We start from the raw sequence: 13,887 nt of genomic DNA, 5'->3' as shown, positions 1-13,887 counted from the left end.
GCCAATGAACAAACGCGCTTCTAATTTTACACAAATGAGAAAAATCATACGCTACCAAGGAGACGATGGGTAAAGGAAAATGAGGAAATGGAAAGGGAGAAACCGAGATGGAAGAAGCCCAGCACGAGTGAGAGGGAATAATAAAATATATACGAAACACATACACACTTCGGCGGGAGTTGCTGAGCAAGAGTGACTAAGTAGAGTTTTAAGTAGCTTCGGCGCGACTTTTTGCAGTGAGGAAAAACGGAATCAGAAAAAAAGGAACGACTCTTCGATCTGTTGGTCTTTTTGGGTCTCCCGAGCACGGAGGAAAGCGTTTTACGCGCACACTCGTACCGCACATGAACTCTTGGGAGGGTGGCAAGCGGGATAGGCAAGGTAGGACGAGGTTCTACAGCCGTCTCATTGTGTTCTCATCAGCATAGCATTGGCGCGATGAGGCCCACTGCCGTTCATTTCGTAAGATATGATGGGTATCGGGTGTCGCGACCGTGTTGCCAGCTTTTTCGCGGAGTTTTGTTGAAACAAACGGTTAAGTTTTTATATTATATTTGCAATCAATATGATATTTTTGTAAACCTTATAGCTTACTGATGTTGCTGTGCATCAAGGTTTAATTATCTCTTTTTTTGTAATTTTCTTTAATTAAAATTTACATATAATTGTACTAAATTGGTTTAAAGTGCAACATTGTGTTTTGTACAGTGATTTTGTTTAGAAAAATCTGAAACATTCTACACATTAAAGAAACTGTTTTGACGTAATTAATTTCCTAATTAATTATAGATTATTGATATTTTTTTAAATTAACTCAATAAAATATTTTTAGAAGCGAATGTGTTACTTTCATTGTAAAAAATTAATCAATAAAAATGTGTTATTAAAAATACAAACATAAAATATATGCTAATTTTCCAGCACTGCCACAGTTTGTTGCCTAGTCCACCGACCCAAAAGAATTTAGCAAGTGGCATGGAAGGAAAAAGAAGAAAAAGTAAATATAACTCACCCCTATCGCCTTCGTTAGTTCTCAGGATACGGCACGGAAAACTCAAACGCCGGGAACGAGCATGCCACTCGGGGGTTTGTTTACCTTTTACGTAAATTTGCTCGCTTTCCCATTCTCTCCCCTGTTTACTCACGCACGCACACAAGCAAACGTCTCCCCCCGAACACACACACACTCACACATATTTGCAAGCACAATTAAAATCAGCTCTCCTAAATACAAGCGCCGAACATCATATAGAAATGAAGTTGAAGGGTGCACCAGAACGAGAGAGAACGAACACAAACAACTTTGATTTCCCCTTCTGGAGACACACGCACACATGTGCAGCGTCTAGCATCACAACGTGGTTTTCCAGCCGTTGTTAGGAAAAGCAACCCTTCGTTGACAGCGAGCGTTGAACACGGGTGAGATGGATGGAGCTGCACACTACCAACAACAACATCAGAAGTTGGACAAAATGAGAGGTGGGCTACTAATGGCGCGTGAAAAGGACGAAGTAGAAGGGTATTTAATCGACACGTGTCATCTCGCTTTGACGATTTCGCCGAGCCCGAAGGATGGCAAACGCACATTAGCGAGCAGTAGAAATGGCCTTCCCCTCTGCGACGTCTCTGTGTGTGCAGGGACATTTACTACCCCTTGTCGGCGTTGGTGTTGGTGTTGGTGACGTTGCGTCAGTGTTGGTGCCAAACGTGCAGTCCGCGTGTGGACCAGAGCGAGAAGGCACGCGCCTAATTTGCATATATTTTCTATATATGAAATAATTTTTCCTTTTAATATTTCCCACTCGGTGATAACTTCATTCTGGTGTGAAATAATTGCTCCGCGGTAACCGTTTTTACATCATTACGCCAGTCCACTTTGTTTATGCATGCATACGCGTAGCAGGCGGCGTCGGCAGCAGACGGTCCCTAGCAGCGCTGGTGCTGCTGTTGCTGCTACTGCTGCCGCTGCTGCAACGGGTTTTTGGCGGTGGCAGTAGCAGCACCACAGCGCAACGGCAGCAGCGGCTAACTATAATGTCCGTACGCTAGCTGTACGCCGCTGCACAGACCACAGCAGAAACACGGCAAGGTGTCCGTTGCTGTTGTTGATGCTGTGGTTTTGTCCGGTATCGCAGCAACTTCTGAAGCCGCCAATCGTTCCGATGGAGTTGTTCACCTCGCAACAGTTGCTAGTGAATGCAGCAGTCACGGTGGTCAGCAGTGCCCCGAGTTCACAAAAGTCTATCCCGGAAGGAAAAGCGAGCGTGCGGAATTGTGTGCGTGCGTGATAGTGTATGTGGCAGGTCCAGTGGTCATCCGATGGTTCACTCAGAGGATGCAAAAATGGTCAACAAACCGCGTTCAACCGCGTGCGTTAGGACGTCGGTCAGTGCGTTCGTTCGATTCGGGGTGGAAAAAGAAGAAGGTTGGCAGCAAACTTTCCGTCAGCAGTGGTCGAAGCATGCCCACTCTAGCGGTGGTCATAAAGAGAGAGCGCGTGTGTTTTGCTTCTCCGAAACCGTGACCGGTGTGAAATGTGTCAGTTTTCGTTTGTTTATTATCCTGTGACCCTGTCAACAAGAAACGAGCGCAGTGGACAACACCGATATCCACCGCCGTTGATGGAACGAGTGATATCGCAAGTGGCAGTTAAAGAATTGCGATTGCTAGCGGCTGGTGCTGGGCTGGTGTTCCAATGGGTCGGCTGAGAGCAGATATCAGAAAGGATTAGTGATTATGGTTTGATTAGTGCAATAGAGCTTAAAATCAACATCTAGCATCGCCATCGTGTGAAATGAATTCGTTTTGGATTAATTAACTGTTTTGACTTATTTTTCTGGTGCATCCTCGTTTTTTGAGAAACTCTCGTCCAAATCTCTGCCACACCATTTTTATCAACAAACCAAGCTCCGAGCGTCATAATCTGCTTCAAACACAGTGCACGGAATGATACGGCAGGACGCACCACGAACGTTTTGAGTGCACGCTCTCGCTTCAACAGTGATAAGCATAAATGTGAATGCGAAACTCAGCTGTTCCTGTCGTCCCGGCGAAAGCTGATACGTGATAGTGAATCATCCCCATTCAGAGCAAATCAGTCTCGTGAACTAGTTTCGATATGGATAGTGCAGCCTTCAATGCGGACTTCAACCATAATTTTGTTCATCTATGATAGCCCTTAGTTGAATTTTCCTTTTGATAAGTTCTTGAGGAGAAACCTATGCGACGAATCAGCATAAACAACTCCCGGCGAGACTTTCCAACCGATGCGAATAGGTAAGTCCCTTTCAATCGCTTTTATAGGTGTGTGGTTAATGTTTCAAAATAGAGAAATAATGTTTTTATGTTGTGCGCGCTACACCGAAAACTTTATCACAAACGGGCGCCCCGAAGGACCTTTCCGAACGCTGTTATTTAGTATGATAATTAGCTATTCCACTATTGATTAAACAATGTTATATGGCATACGGGCCATAGAACACAACCTTTGCGAGGTCGATAGAAACAGCTCAAAGCATCCACCGACTCGGTTCATTGAACCTATCGGATGAACATCCAACCCTACGCCGTTTATGCTACACTTTAACTCATTTCCGGGGTGCGTACGAGGCATCGAGTAGCGTATGGGGTGTACGAGCGTGTGGCCGCACACATGGTTGTAGTTTGTTCAGTTTCTCGTTTCTTCTGCTTGAAAAGAGCATCGTTGTGTCGGTAGACGTGTTGCATGGAACCTGTTGTTGCTGCTGGTCCTATCTGTCAGAAGGAGCCCCTTGAAACTATGAACGGATTGGGCATCTAGTATACTCACTATTGCGGAAAATACATGATATTTCTTCGCTGTTGTTTGGAAAATAAGTTCTGGAGCTATGAAGTACAAGTGCGACACAAACCATACATGTGAAAAAACCTTTTAAAATTAGGTGTTAAAGCTATTTTAATAGAATTTTTGAATGTGTGTTAATTTTCATTACAATGAGATTTCTTATTTGTTTCAGAACTAATTGCACCGTCACACAGTGTTTTGGTCACACAACAGCACATTTTCTAATGTAAAACTTGTGAGAACAGCACTTTGACTGACATTTTCGAAGAAGTCCCAATTTTTAAGGTATGTATTGATTCTTTGTATCTAGTTTTAAGGAAACTGTTTAGAATTTAAACTTAAGGAATTTTTAAAATTCCTTGCTTCTTTTTCTTCTTCTTCCTTCTTGATCTAACGACTTCATGGGTCATGCCTGCTAGTCTGGCTTACTAGACTTTTTGATACCGCATAGTTGGATAGTCAGTCCTCACTATAGGGGAACGGCTCAGAACCGATTTGAGCCATAGCACCCCATGGAACCTTGCCGTGTGAAGACCGGCGCCACTGTCGCATCTATCACCTTCTTCTTCTTCTTTTTCGTACCTACCACCCGCAAGTTCCCTTCTTCTAGTCGCTTTTAATATGTTTGGTTGTGACACATGTTAAGTCTAAGATGAAGCAAGTAAAGAACAGCTTAAATGTTGTTCAGACAAATATCGTACTTCTACCACGATGAGTGATTCCCTTTTTAAATTGTCTAACGATAAATTGAAGACCCATCATTTGTGATAATCATATCATAAGAGAAATTTGGTTCTCTGCAGTGACATCATATAACAATGTTAGCTGGTTTTAACACATAATTATAGCGACGACTTCATTGAGACAAGTGAAATTCCTAGCCGGTGTCGGTCAAACAATCGAGCAATCAAACGACGCTAAACTTAATAAGGCTAATTCCGAAGCAAATGATTGTTTTGCTGGTTTGATACTCAATTTCTTTTGTCCAGTGCTTGTTACATGGGAATGAAGGATTTGATTTCTCTTCTGTGTTGCTAAGGATCGGTGCCGGTCCTTATGATCAGATGTGAGTTCCGGTAGATTCATATTGAAGACCGGCGCCATCCACATTTAAGTATAAATGACGCTCCAGCTTTATGTTTCCTGAAAGATTCCAAAAATGTTGGGAATTCTTGTCTAATATTATAATTGGTTACTGCGTGGCTTCTGTTTATGTACAGTTTTTAATAAGACACATTTTTTATATTGACAATACGGCATCTGTCCGTAGTAAATAATAAATAAATAATAAACATTTTTTTATAAAAAAGAATCACAAAAAAATCTTACACCATTCGAAAATGGATTCACCAGCTGTTCCAACTTTCCTTGTACAGAATTCCATACATATTTTTCGATATAGGAGATCAGACTTTAAGAAAACCTATACACTTGAGTTCTAACGCTCTGTCCCGATCCTTCCCAAAACCTTCCCAAGCTTTTCTTAAAATGCCGACAACCGAACCACGTGGTTAGGCTTAGTGGACAATCGAAGATGATCGGATGAATGGGGCACGGGAACGAATTTTGGTCAAAATCATCGTGTCTGCGTGAGCGGCGAAGGTCAAGGTTTTATACTCACACTAAAACATACACACACACACTCGCTCACAAACCCACGGTGAGTGAGCATTCCGAGACGCTCCTTTCGTCATCGAAAGCATCGTATTTTTTCAGCGTCATCATCGAAGTCGTACTCGTTGAAAAGCCTCGTTGAGGATATACCAAAAAACATAAAAGCGTGGCACATGCCATCATACGGTTTATAAACTTCTGTTTCAATAAACTGTGTTCGGTAGTTCCTTTTGCAGGTATCTATGTTTGACTGACGGCACGTGTGACAATCTTTTATTATTACCATTTAGGAACTCCTTAAGTTGAACATGTGCAATATATTGAAGAATCCATTATTTAGAAGTTCATATTGTCGAAGAGGATTTATATGGGAGTTTTAGCTGAATATCTGATAAATTGATTGCTTCAAATCGTAAAGCCACTTTATTCCTGCAAATACCAAAAGCGCTGTAATTGAATCTTGGCTATGCAATTCCCATCGTTTCAAAGTTTCTCATTAACGTAATTGAAACTGCTTCCTGCCAACCGCAGGCGTCATTCTTTGACCGGAAACGCCCACATTTGGCTAGCAAAGGAGATGTCCAGGACCACATCCTTGCTTCTTAAATTATGAATGTGTATAGGTGTGTGTATGTGTGCGTGTGTCAACATCACCTCTCGTTTCCTGTTTTCATCCAGAAGCTTAATCTAGGGTTTGTTCTTTTCCACCTCGCATGCAATATACCGTACGTGGGAAGAGTTCGGGATTTTAGCATAATTTCATCCGACTGTACCGCTTTTCTCGTCTCTCGCCACTAAGGACTCCTAGCCCTTGGGTTAACTACTCCCGGAGATCCTAAATCTCTTCGTCCCTCGTTTGACCGAACCGACTAAAGAAATAAAAAGCAGTAACGTACGCGAGCAAGAAGGAAGGAAAAAACAGGACATAAAACCCTTCGGAAAGCCATCTTGAAATATCCGTGCCGTTGCCATTGTCGTCGTCGGTATCCATCGGAATCTACTCATTTTCCTTCCAGGTCGGTGTGACAAAATGGGGTCTTTCTCTTACGATCTCTTTCTCCTTGGTACACTTTTTTCCACTTATCTCTAATCCTCTCTCTCTCTCTCTCTCTCTCTCTCTCTCTTTTGTGTGTCTTTTTCACTCTCTCTTACACACACTCACACATGCTTTCCCTTCCGCATTTGCTCTTATCTCACACACGCGAGGCTTGCTCATCATTAACATTTTCCAATTCCAATTTTCCAACCGTGTACCCTTGCCACTTGTTTTCCGCTAGCTCCGCTTATATTTCTAGTTGTTTTCTTTCTTTTTTTCCTCATCTTGAAAACTCGTTCGGTGCCATTCGTGGGAGACAATATACATAAATTCATGTATGCTATTTTGTGTAAGCGCGCGCGCGAAATCGTTCCACGATCGGTTCGTCTGGTACATGATAATGGAAGGGTAAAGGGTGGAAGGCTTAGTCTATAAGCATATTCCGTCGTGCCTTTTCCCACCGCGAGAGCACCACCCATTAAGATCTTGTAAGCGTGTACTGGCGTCGTCGTCGTCGTCGTCATCCTGGTCCTCGTATTCGTCGTCTTTGGTGGCACCGGGACAAAACTTTCTCGTGCACACTTTGCGTACGTGTGACATTCCTCCAAGTAATGACGGTGCGGGTGCAAGCAAAGAAGCAAAGAAGGAATGTCTTTCCACCTCTCCCCGGATTTTTTTTTCTGATGAAAATCAACATTTGCTTCCTTTTTTTGTAGCTCCATTTTTTTTCGAAGACTTTTTCTCCATTTCTCCTGTAGTTAGCTCACATATGTACACCGACGTCACCTTACCGCAATACATCTGCTAATGCGTTTTCTCTTTCTCGCTTTGCCTTATTAATAAATTCGAGTGAGCAAATTTCCAACAGGAATGGCGCAGTGCGGGAGGAAATATTGAAATAGGGGGGAACAAAAATCTCGGGGCCTTAGTTATGCTTTTTTAACAGGGGTGTAAACGAGAGGGGAACAACGGAAGGCAAACTGCCACCCAAAATTCGTACACCCACAACATCTCACCGCCCAGCATCCCGGCACATATGAATGTGTGTTAGATGTTGTTGTTTGGTTCGTCCGTATTTTCCCATTGTCCTTTCACCGTGCCAGCTTCCCGCGCCCGTACCATCTCATTCTCGGGCCAGCTGCCAACGTCGTTAGAAATATCAAACACCGTTCAGAGCACTTCGCGTTACATACATGCACACCTCTTCGCTCGAGTATACATACCCTAGCTTCTTTGCGTCTCATCGTCAGCTAATCTCTCGTGCTCGCTCTCGCATACTTTGGATCGTTCTTGTCAACTTAAGCCCAGTGGGTGGTGGAATTTGGGATGGGTGGCTACGAGGAAGTGGGAGTGAGTGAGATAGAGAGTGCCTGAATGATAAAAAAAATCCTCGTTTCGTTCTTTAGTGTAATACATTAGCGAAGGCAGGCGGAAAAAAAGATGAGAGTGTTTTAATACTATGTAGGGAAAATTACATATTAGAATATTAAAAATAGAAGCATAAGTCGCCAGAGCAAAAAATTAGAGTATGTTTCTTTGACTAATCATATTATCCTCTCTAATGCTAATACAAAAAAATATAAAAGGGACCAGAAGCTCCATTATATTCACATAAGGTCATTTACCTTTTAAATCTATTGTTTTATTCCAATCCATCGGGTTCTTGCATTTATGATTTTCTTCATGAATAATATCTATATTTTCTATTATTAAATCGCTTCTATCGCAACAACATCACGTTCATGTTTTTTTAATTTCATATTTTTTATCGACTTACTCTTTTCCGTCTATATCATGTTTTATCATCATACATAATACAACTTTTTATATATCATGTCATTTTTCACCAAAATAATCACTAAATTTCTTTGAAACAAAACAGACCAAACTGCAAAAAATGAAAGAAATCAACAATGGTTTTTAAAAGAGCTTCATCACTTAACTTCCTTTCACCGTTAAACAGCAGTCCTTAAAGACATTCGTGTTTCGTCGTGACTGTCTTCTGTTTGAAAGACGGTGTTTTCCATCATCTCGCATTTCCTTGAATCTAGCATGAGTGCATTCAGATGGCATTTTCCCCGCCAAAAATTTCCCCAGCCTTGGAAGTCAAAGCAAGACGTACGAGAAACACAAAACTTCCCAAATAAGGGGAAATATGACATCGTTAAGAAAGAAGGAGCTGCACAAGAAAAAAAGAAAGATTCCTGCCACCTTCTGTCCAGAAGATGAGAGCGAGCATATTTTGTGTACAAGTGAGCATTAAAAAAACATATCCCAAGGAAGTGCGAGAGAGTGAATCGGACGAGAACAGTATACGTAGGAAGGAGAAGAAAAAAAACTGCCTCCTCACGAACAGGATAAACGTTTCGTGTGGGACATGTCTCGGGAAAACATAAAACCACTACCACTGCTTCACTTCGAGCGTTCGGTTAAATACTATCGCACGGCCCGCTCACTGTGTCCTGCTGCCACATGACTCTCTACAGTTGGTCTACGTAGTATACGCGATGTAATCATAATTACATAAACAATCTTGAGCTTATCATTGGTGTTTATTACGATCCGCAGTCGTACGTGTGGTAGTGGTCCTGCTAGTATTGGTAGAAACATTAGTACGGCCACACTACTGATACGAGCACATGTGTGAAGTAAATGAGCCCGAAATGAGCCGAAGAAAGCATGCGGGAGCGGGTTGGGTGGCCGGCCGGTGAGGATGGCTGCAGAGGGAGTGAAAATTTTGATCATGTACACTGCTCACTCTCGCCTGTGCACAGACGGGAAGCACGGGCATGTGCATGTGTGTAGATTTTGCGCGAAATTTGATTTCGCAGAATATGAAAATCAGGCCACATGTACGATGCTGCGCCTTGTAATTGGTTGCCCGTAACGAACCAGTTCGTGTCGCCGAAGTATGAAAAATCGAAAGTCCTGGAAAGATGGTTCCCGGAAATGAAAACGAGTTCCGATGAGTGTGTGTGTGTGTCTGATATTTGCTTGGCACATATGCGAAACAAAACTGGAAGAAAGCTGGACGATTCTTCTAAGTAGTTATCTACCTAACTATATAGCTGTTGTAATTGTTGGGAAGTTGTCATGGAAAACTATTTTCAAATTGGTTTCTTGAAAACTTTTTGACGTATTGATGGGTTAATGATTATTAAGTTTAATGGCAAAATTTTTAACGCTTTTTAATTTAATCAATAAAAGATATTTATTCAATTTCAATTTTTTTTATAAATTAATTAAAGCAAACGTTAATTATGCTATTTGAGCGCATTGTGCTTCGTGTTTATGAACAAACCTTGAGAAAAGATCAATATTCAAAAACGAGAAAGAGCCAGCCCCGGAAAACATAACTTTCTTGCAAATTGTTTTCCCTTGGCTGCTCAAATTCAATCAATAATTTTTCCATTTTTCCTTGGTGGTAGTTGTAATTGCTGCCTGCCGAGACAATGTTGCTGGCTCCGTGTATTTCATACATATATATGTTTCAGCATCAGCAGGAGCAACAAAAACAACAGCAACAACGAAAACCACTCTAACGGCTTCGCGTTCGTGTGTGCTTTCACATTTTTTATCCCAACTCACCCAACCTCACCACACCCCACTGCCATACAAATCATCATCGTACCCATACCCATACAAATCATCATCGTATTTTTCATCTTCGATTCCTTCCCAATCGGCTTTTCCTCTGGTAACCTCCCGTACCAAAACCCGGGCGCTCTACAGCATCCGGTGGAAAACGTAGTGAGATTTTCTTGTATTAGTCACCCTCACTACGGCCCGGGTTTTTTTTCATTATGTCGCGCGAGCGTACGAAGAGCAAAAAAAAGCTGCCAACTTTTTTGCTTTCCACCCCAGCCAGCACCGTGCAAACGGTCGCCGTAATTTATTGCATATATAATGCGAGTGTGCAAGTGTGTGAGTGAGTCGGTGAACAATCCCCGGCAGGGGTGAGGGTCTTGGGCATGGCATGTGAGGGAGTGGAGTAAGATCTGCGAAAAGGAGTTCCAGCCTCGAGACGAGCGAACAAAACACGAAAAAAAAAACGATGCCGAAGTGCAACTAAAAAAAGCAGGAACCTTAAAATAAGACAAGGGCAACGGAAGATGTTGGCAAATGGAAGAATTTAATGGGGTGAGCCGTTAGCTGCCGACGTTGCGGGGGATGGGAAAATGAATCGTCAACGGACGAGGTTTTGGAGAGCCCGGTACGCGCGGCATCTTAGAAGTGGCCGAAGTAAGACAGCAAACATGGCACCAAACACACTGCAAAGGGAAGCTGACAACAGTCCACAGCAGGCAGCGAGAGGAATAGAAAAAAAAAAATACTGCAACCGTTGAAGGGCTCGGAAATGTAAAAAATGTACGGTAAAAATCGATAACACGAGCACAGCCGACGAGGGTTAAAAAAAATCGCACCTCTGCGAGGAGCTCTTGAAGCGAAATGGACGGATCGGAGCACGAGCGACAGAGAAAGAGGCAAGGAAATATATTTTTTCGCATCGCATGCATGTGTGCGAGAGGGAGGTGAGTTTCGAGAAAAACAAATACGCGATGTATTGAAAGTCGTCGGCGAGAGAAAAGTGCACGTTCGGAATTGAGAGATGGCGAAAAAGAAAATTAGCAGAGACCGGTAGGCATGAAATTAAAAGTAAGATTAAAAGTAAAACGAGATTTAAGTAAACCGATTGACAATAAAACAGTTAAATTTAATAACAGTTTCGTTGAAGTAAACAGGACCAAAATATTGGGAAAGCTCGATAGGACAAACACAGAACGGACAGAACAAATTTCTCTCAATTGAATGTCGTGGTAGATGAGAAAAAAGACAGTTAATGTTTTCATACGACACCGGAATCTAGGATCCTTGTCCTTTCCGTGTTACTGCGTGACTATGACCTGTAGTTAGTGTACCGGCAACTAAAGGCCATATGTTCCTTGGCAAGCTGTTGTTTCAAATGATCTCGTTAGACTTCAGAGAAAGCTTTAGAGCTTCAATACATGTTGAAGAATAGGATACTTCATGGTGCAAGCATTTCGGGTTCGGAAGTCGGTTTTGGAGAGACTTTGGGCTATGCAGTCACCTAAAGCCAAACAAGTTGAGAATATCCTTTTGGTAAAAACTCAATTTTGACCTATTTTGCCGATCTAAATATTTTGTGTTCCATGAATCCGTATACGTCGAGTATAGCGTTCTCGTTCACTGTTATACTAAAGTATATTGGTTACAGCTGAGAAAGATGCTCAAAAGCTATACAATAATTAATAACTGAATAACAGAATCAGGAACCTTTCGAATTTTTTATATACTTTATTGCTTTCAAAACATCAAATAATCTTCGTAAAGTGCACTTTTTTTCGTTTAAGTACAAAATGCACAAACTCCACCTTTCGCACAAATCGCTGCATATTGTGTGGAAATGCACAACAAAAAAAGAGCCAAAATACGTCTTCATGTGATCGTCTTATGCGTATCGTAAAAATTTACAACACTCCAAACGCACTGTACGAACAGCGACAAGAGTTGGCTGTGCGATCGGTGAAACGTAGGAAATGGGGCGGTTACAGGGATGACAAGAACAGCTACCTTTCTTGCTGAGGACTGAGGGCTTTGCTGGAGCTTCCTCTCACGGAACCGGAAGGTGGAAACCGAAATGGATGAATGAAATTGCGTTGGTCAGGATGGTTGTTGGCGATTCGATGTTTGGCGAAGCTTGTTTTCAGTTCGACCGTTTTGCCGCTATCGCATCCCAGACGTTTTCGAGAAGGACTGATACGGCGAGCGAAACGAGTCAAAAGATGGAGTGGGTCTCACATTGACAATGCTGCAAAGGACATTCACCGGCTGACGTTAGACCGGTCCAGCGGAATGTTGAACGCACGGTTTTCTAGTTGGTGGTAGAGACACGGCATGGCTCGCTGATGTTTTTTATTTGGACAGTAATACTTTTGATAGTTATTCTTTGAGCTTTTAGCTATTAAAAAAAAATTGTTCGTCTTTGTGATAAAAAAAAAAATCACAATAAAAAAATATAGTTTGCATTACATATTTAAGTAGTAAAGCCTGATAATCTCTACTCCGCCTTGTTCACACGTCGTCGGCTTTGTTTTCCACGGGCATTTAATTGCTTCGTTCAAGTGTGAACGTAGTAAGAACGTTGACTCCAACCCCCGGTTGCTTCATACGAACTTAGCAAAGGACACTATCGGTGAACAAAGCTGTACGATTGTAGCAATAAAGATAACAAACACGCAAAGTTCATGTTCCAGGAGAGAGCGTGTAATGTTGGGCTGTTTTGTTTTGCTGTTGCTTGCAGGCACGCACCCTCCTTTTCAACGCTTTTCACAGTTTTCTCCGTTTTGAAGCGATTTTAACAGGACTTTTTGATCCTTCTATTGTCCTTTTCTACCTGCCCGCATTCGTTAGTTTTTCTTTTAGCTTTTCCTTCGACGCGTAACGCTGATGTTGTTTTTTTTTGGTTCACTATCCCACTAACACACAGTATGGCTTGACCATTTCGGGGGAATGTTTTTATTCTCACACTCGTCAACCAGCTGGACGCAGCGCGTTAGACAAAACGTTCATTTCCTTTCCGTGCGGAAACGCACCGCACTTCTTGAACGGGCGGGAAAATCGGAACGAACCTAGAAGCGATTTTCCGTGTTGTTGTTGTTTTGGTTGCCGGTTCGGTCGTGTCGATCCTTACGCTGACGTCCCTTCTCGGGAGGCACAACCGAAAATAAAAACCACGTGACAAGCACGACCGGACAGATAAACATCGAACCGTGTGCGGGAGTCTCATTGCTGGGGGAGTGGCTGGAGGAGAGTGTGTCTTGGTCTGCTGGCGACGATGATGGTCGCCCGATGACCACTCGCTTCGAATTCGACGGGGGTTTGCCAAGGGTTTTGTTTGGGTTGGATGAGAATAGATGCTGTTGTTGTTTTTTTTTGGTTAGCTGTGTGTTGAGACTGTCGACCCTGACGTGATACTTGTCGTTAAGTCTTTTTCGGGGGCTGTTTCCAAACTTTTTCCTCTATGTTTTGTTAGCCGCGTAGAAAGACAGAGAAAATGTTGTGGTTTTCAGTGAGCTTCAATTGAAGTGCCTATGTCCGGCCATGCTGTGCATATGCCTGTTGATGTGTATCGGGTTTGTTGTCATCACGAGAGAACCTGTTCTAGTAGAACTTTGGGTTCGTCGCCACGGGGCATTGAAAGATATGACATTAAACATGGAGTGAGTGAAGGAAAACTCAATGTTACACAGTTTTACTAACTACCGTTTACTTGTCTCTATGCCTACACAAACTTCTTCAATGTTTCTTAATAAAAATTGTTTGCTGTGAATAATTAATTTTAACAAATCAGTGGAATAAGTTCAAATGCCCAACAAATCAAATTTCTCAAATT

General features: G+C 42.4%; 1 long non-coding RNA gene across 1 annotated transcript in view; it reads left to right on the top strand.

The window, feature by feature from the left end:
* The first annotated feature begins 1,857 nt into the window (after positions 1–1,857).
* The window catches only part of LOC118512654, a 65,995-nt gene continuing 53,965 nt past the window's right edge, over positions 1,858–13,887 (top strand). Inside the window, exons 1-2 of the long non-coding RNA XR_004906330.1 lie at positions 1,858–3,276; positions 3,996–4,108. This is a non-coding gene — a long non-coding RNA (uncharacterized LOC118512654). The remainder of the gene's footprint in view (positions 3,277–3,995; positions 4,109–13,887) is intronic.

This window comes from Anopheles stephensi, chromosome 3 (genome assembly GCF_013141755.1).
Source record: "Anopheles stephensi strain Indian chromosome 3, UCI_ANSTEP_V1.0, whole genome shotgun sequence".
Taxonomy (NCBI): domain Eukaryota; kingdom Metazoa; phylum Arthropoda; class Insecta; order Diptera; family Culicidae; genus Anopheles; species Anopheles stephensi.
This window is presented reverse-complemented; position numbering and strand designations above follow the sequence as displayed.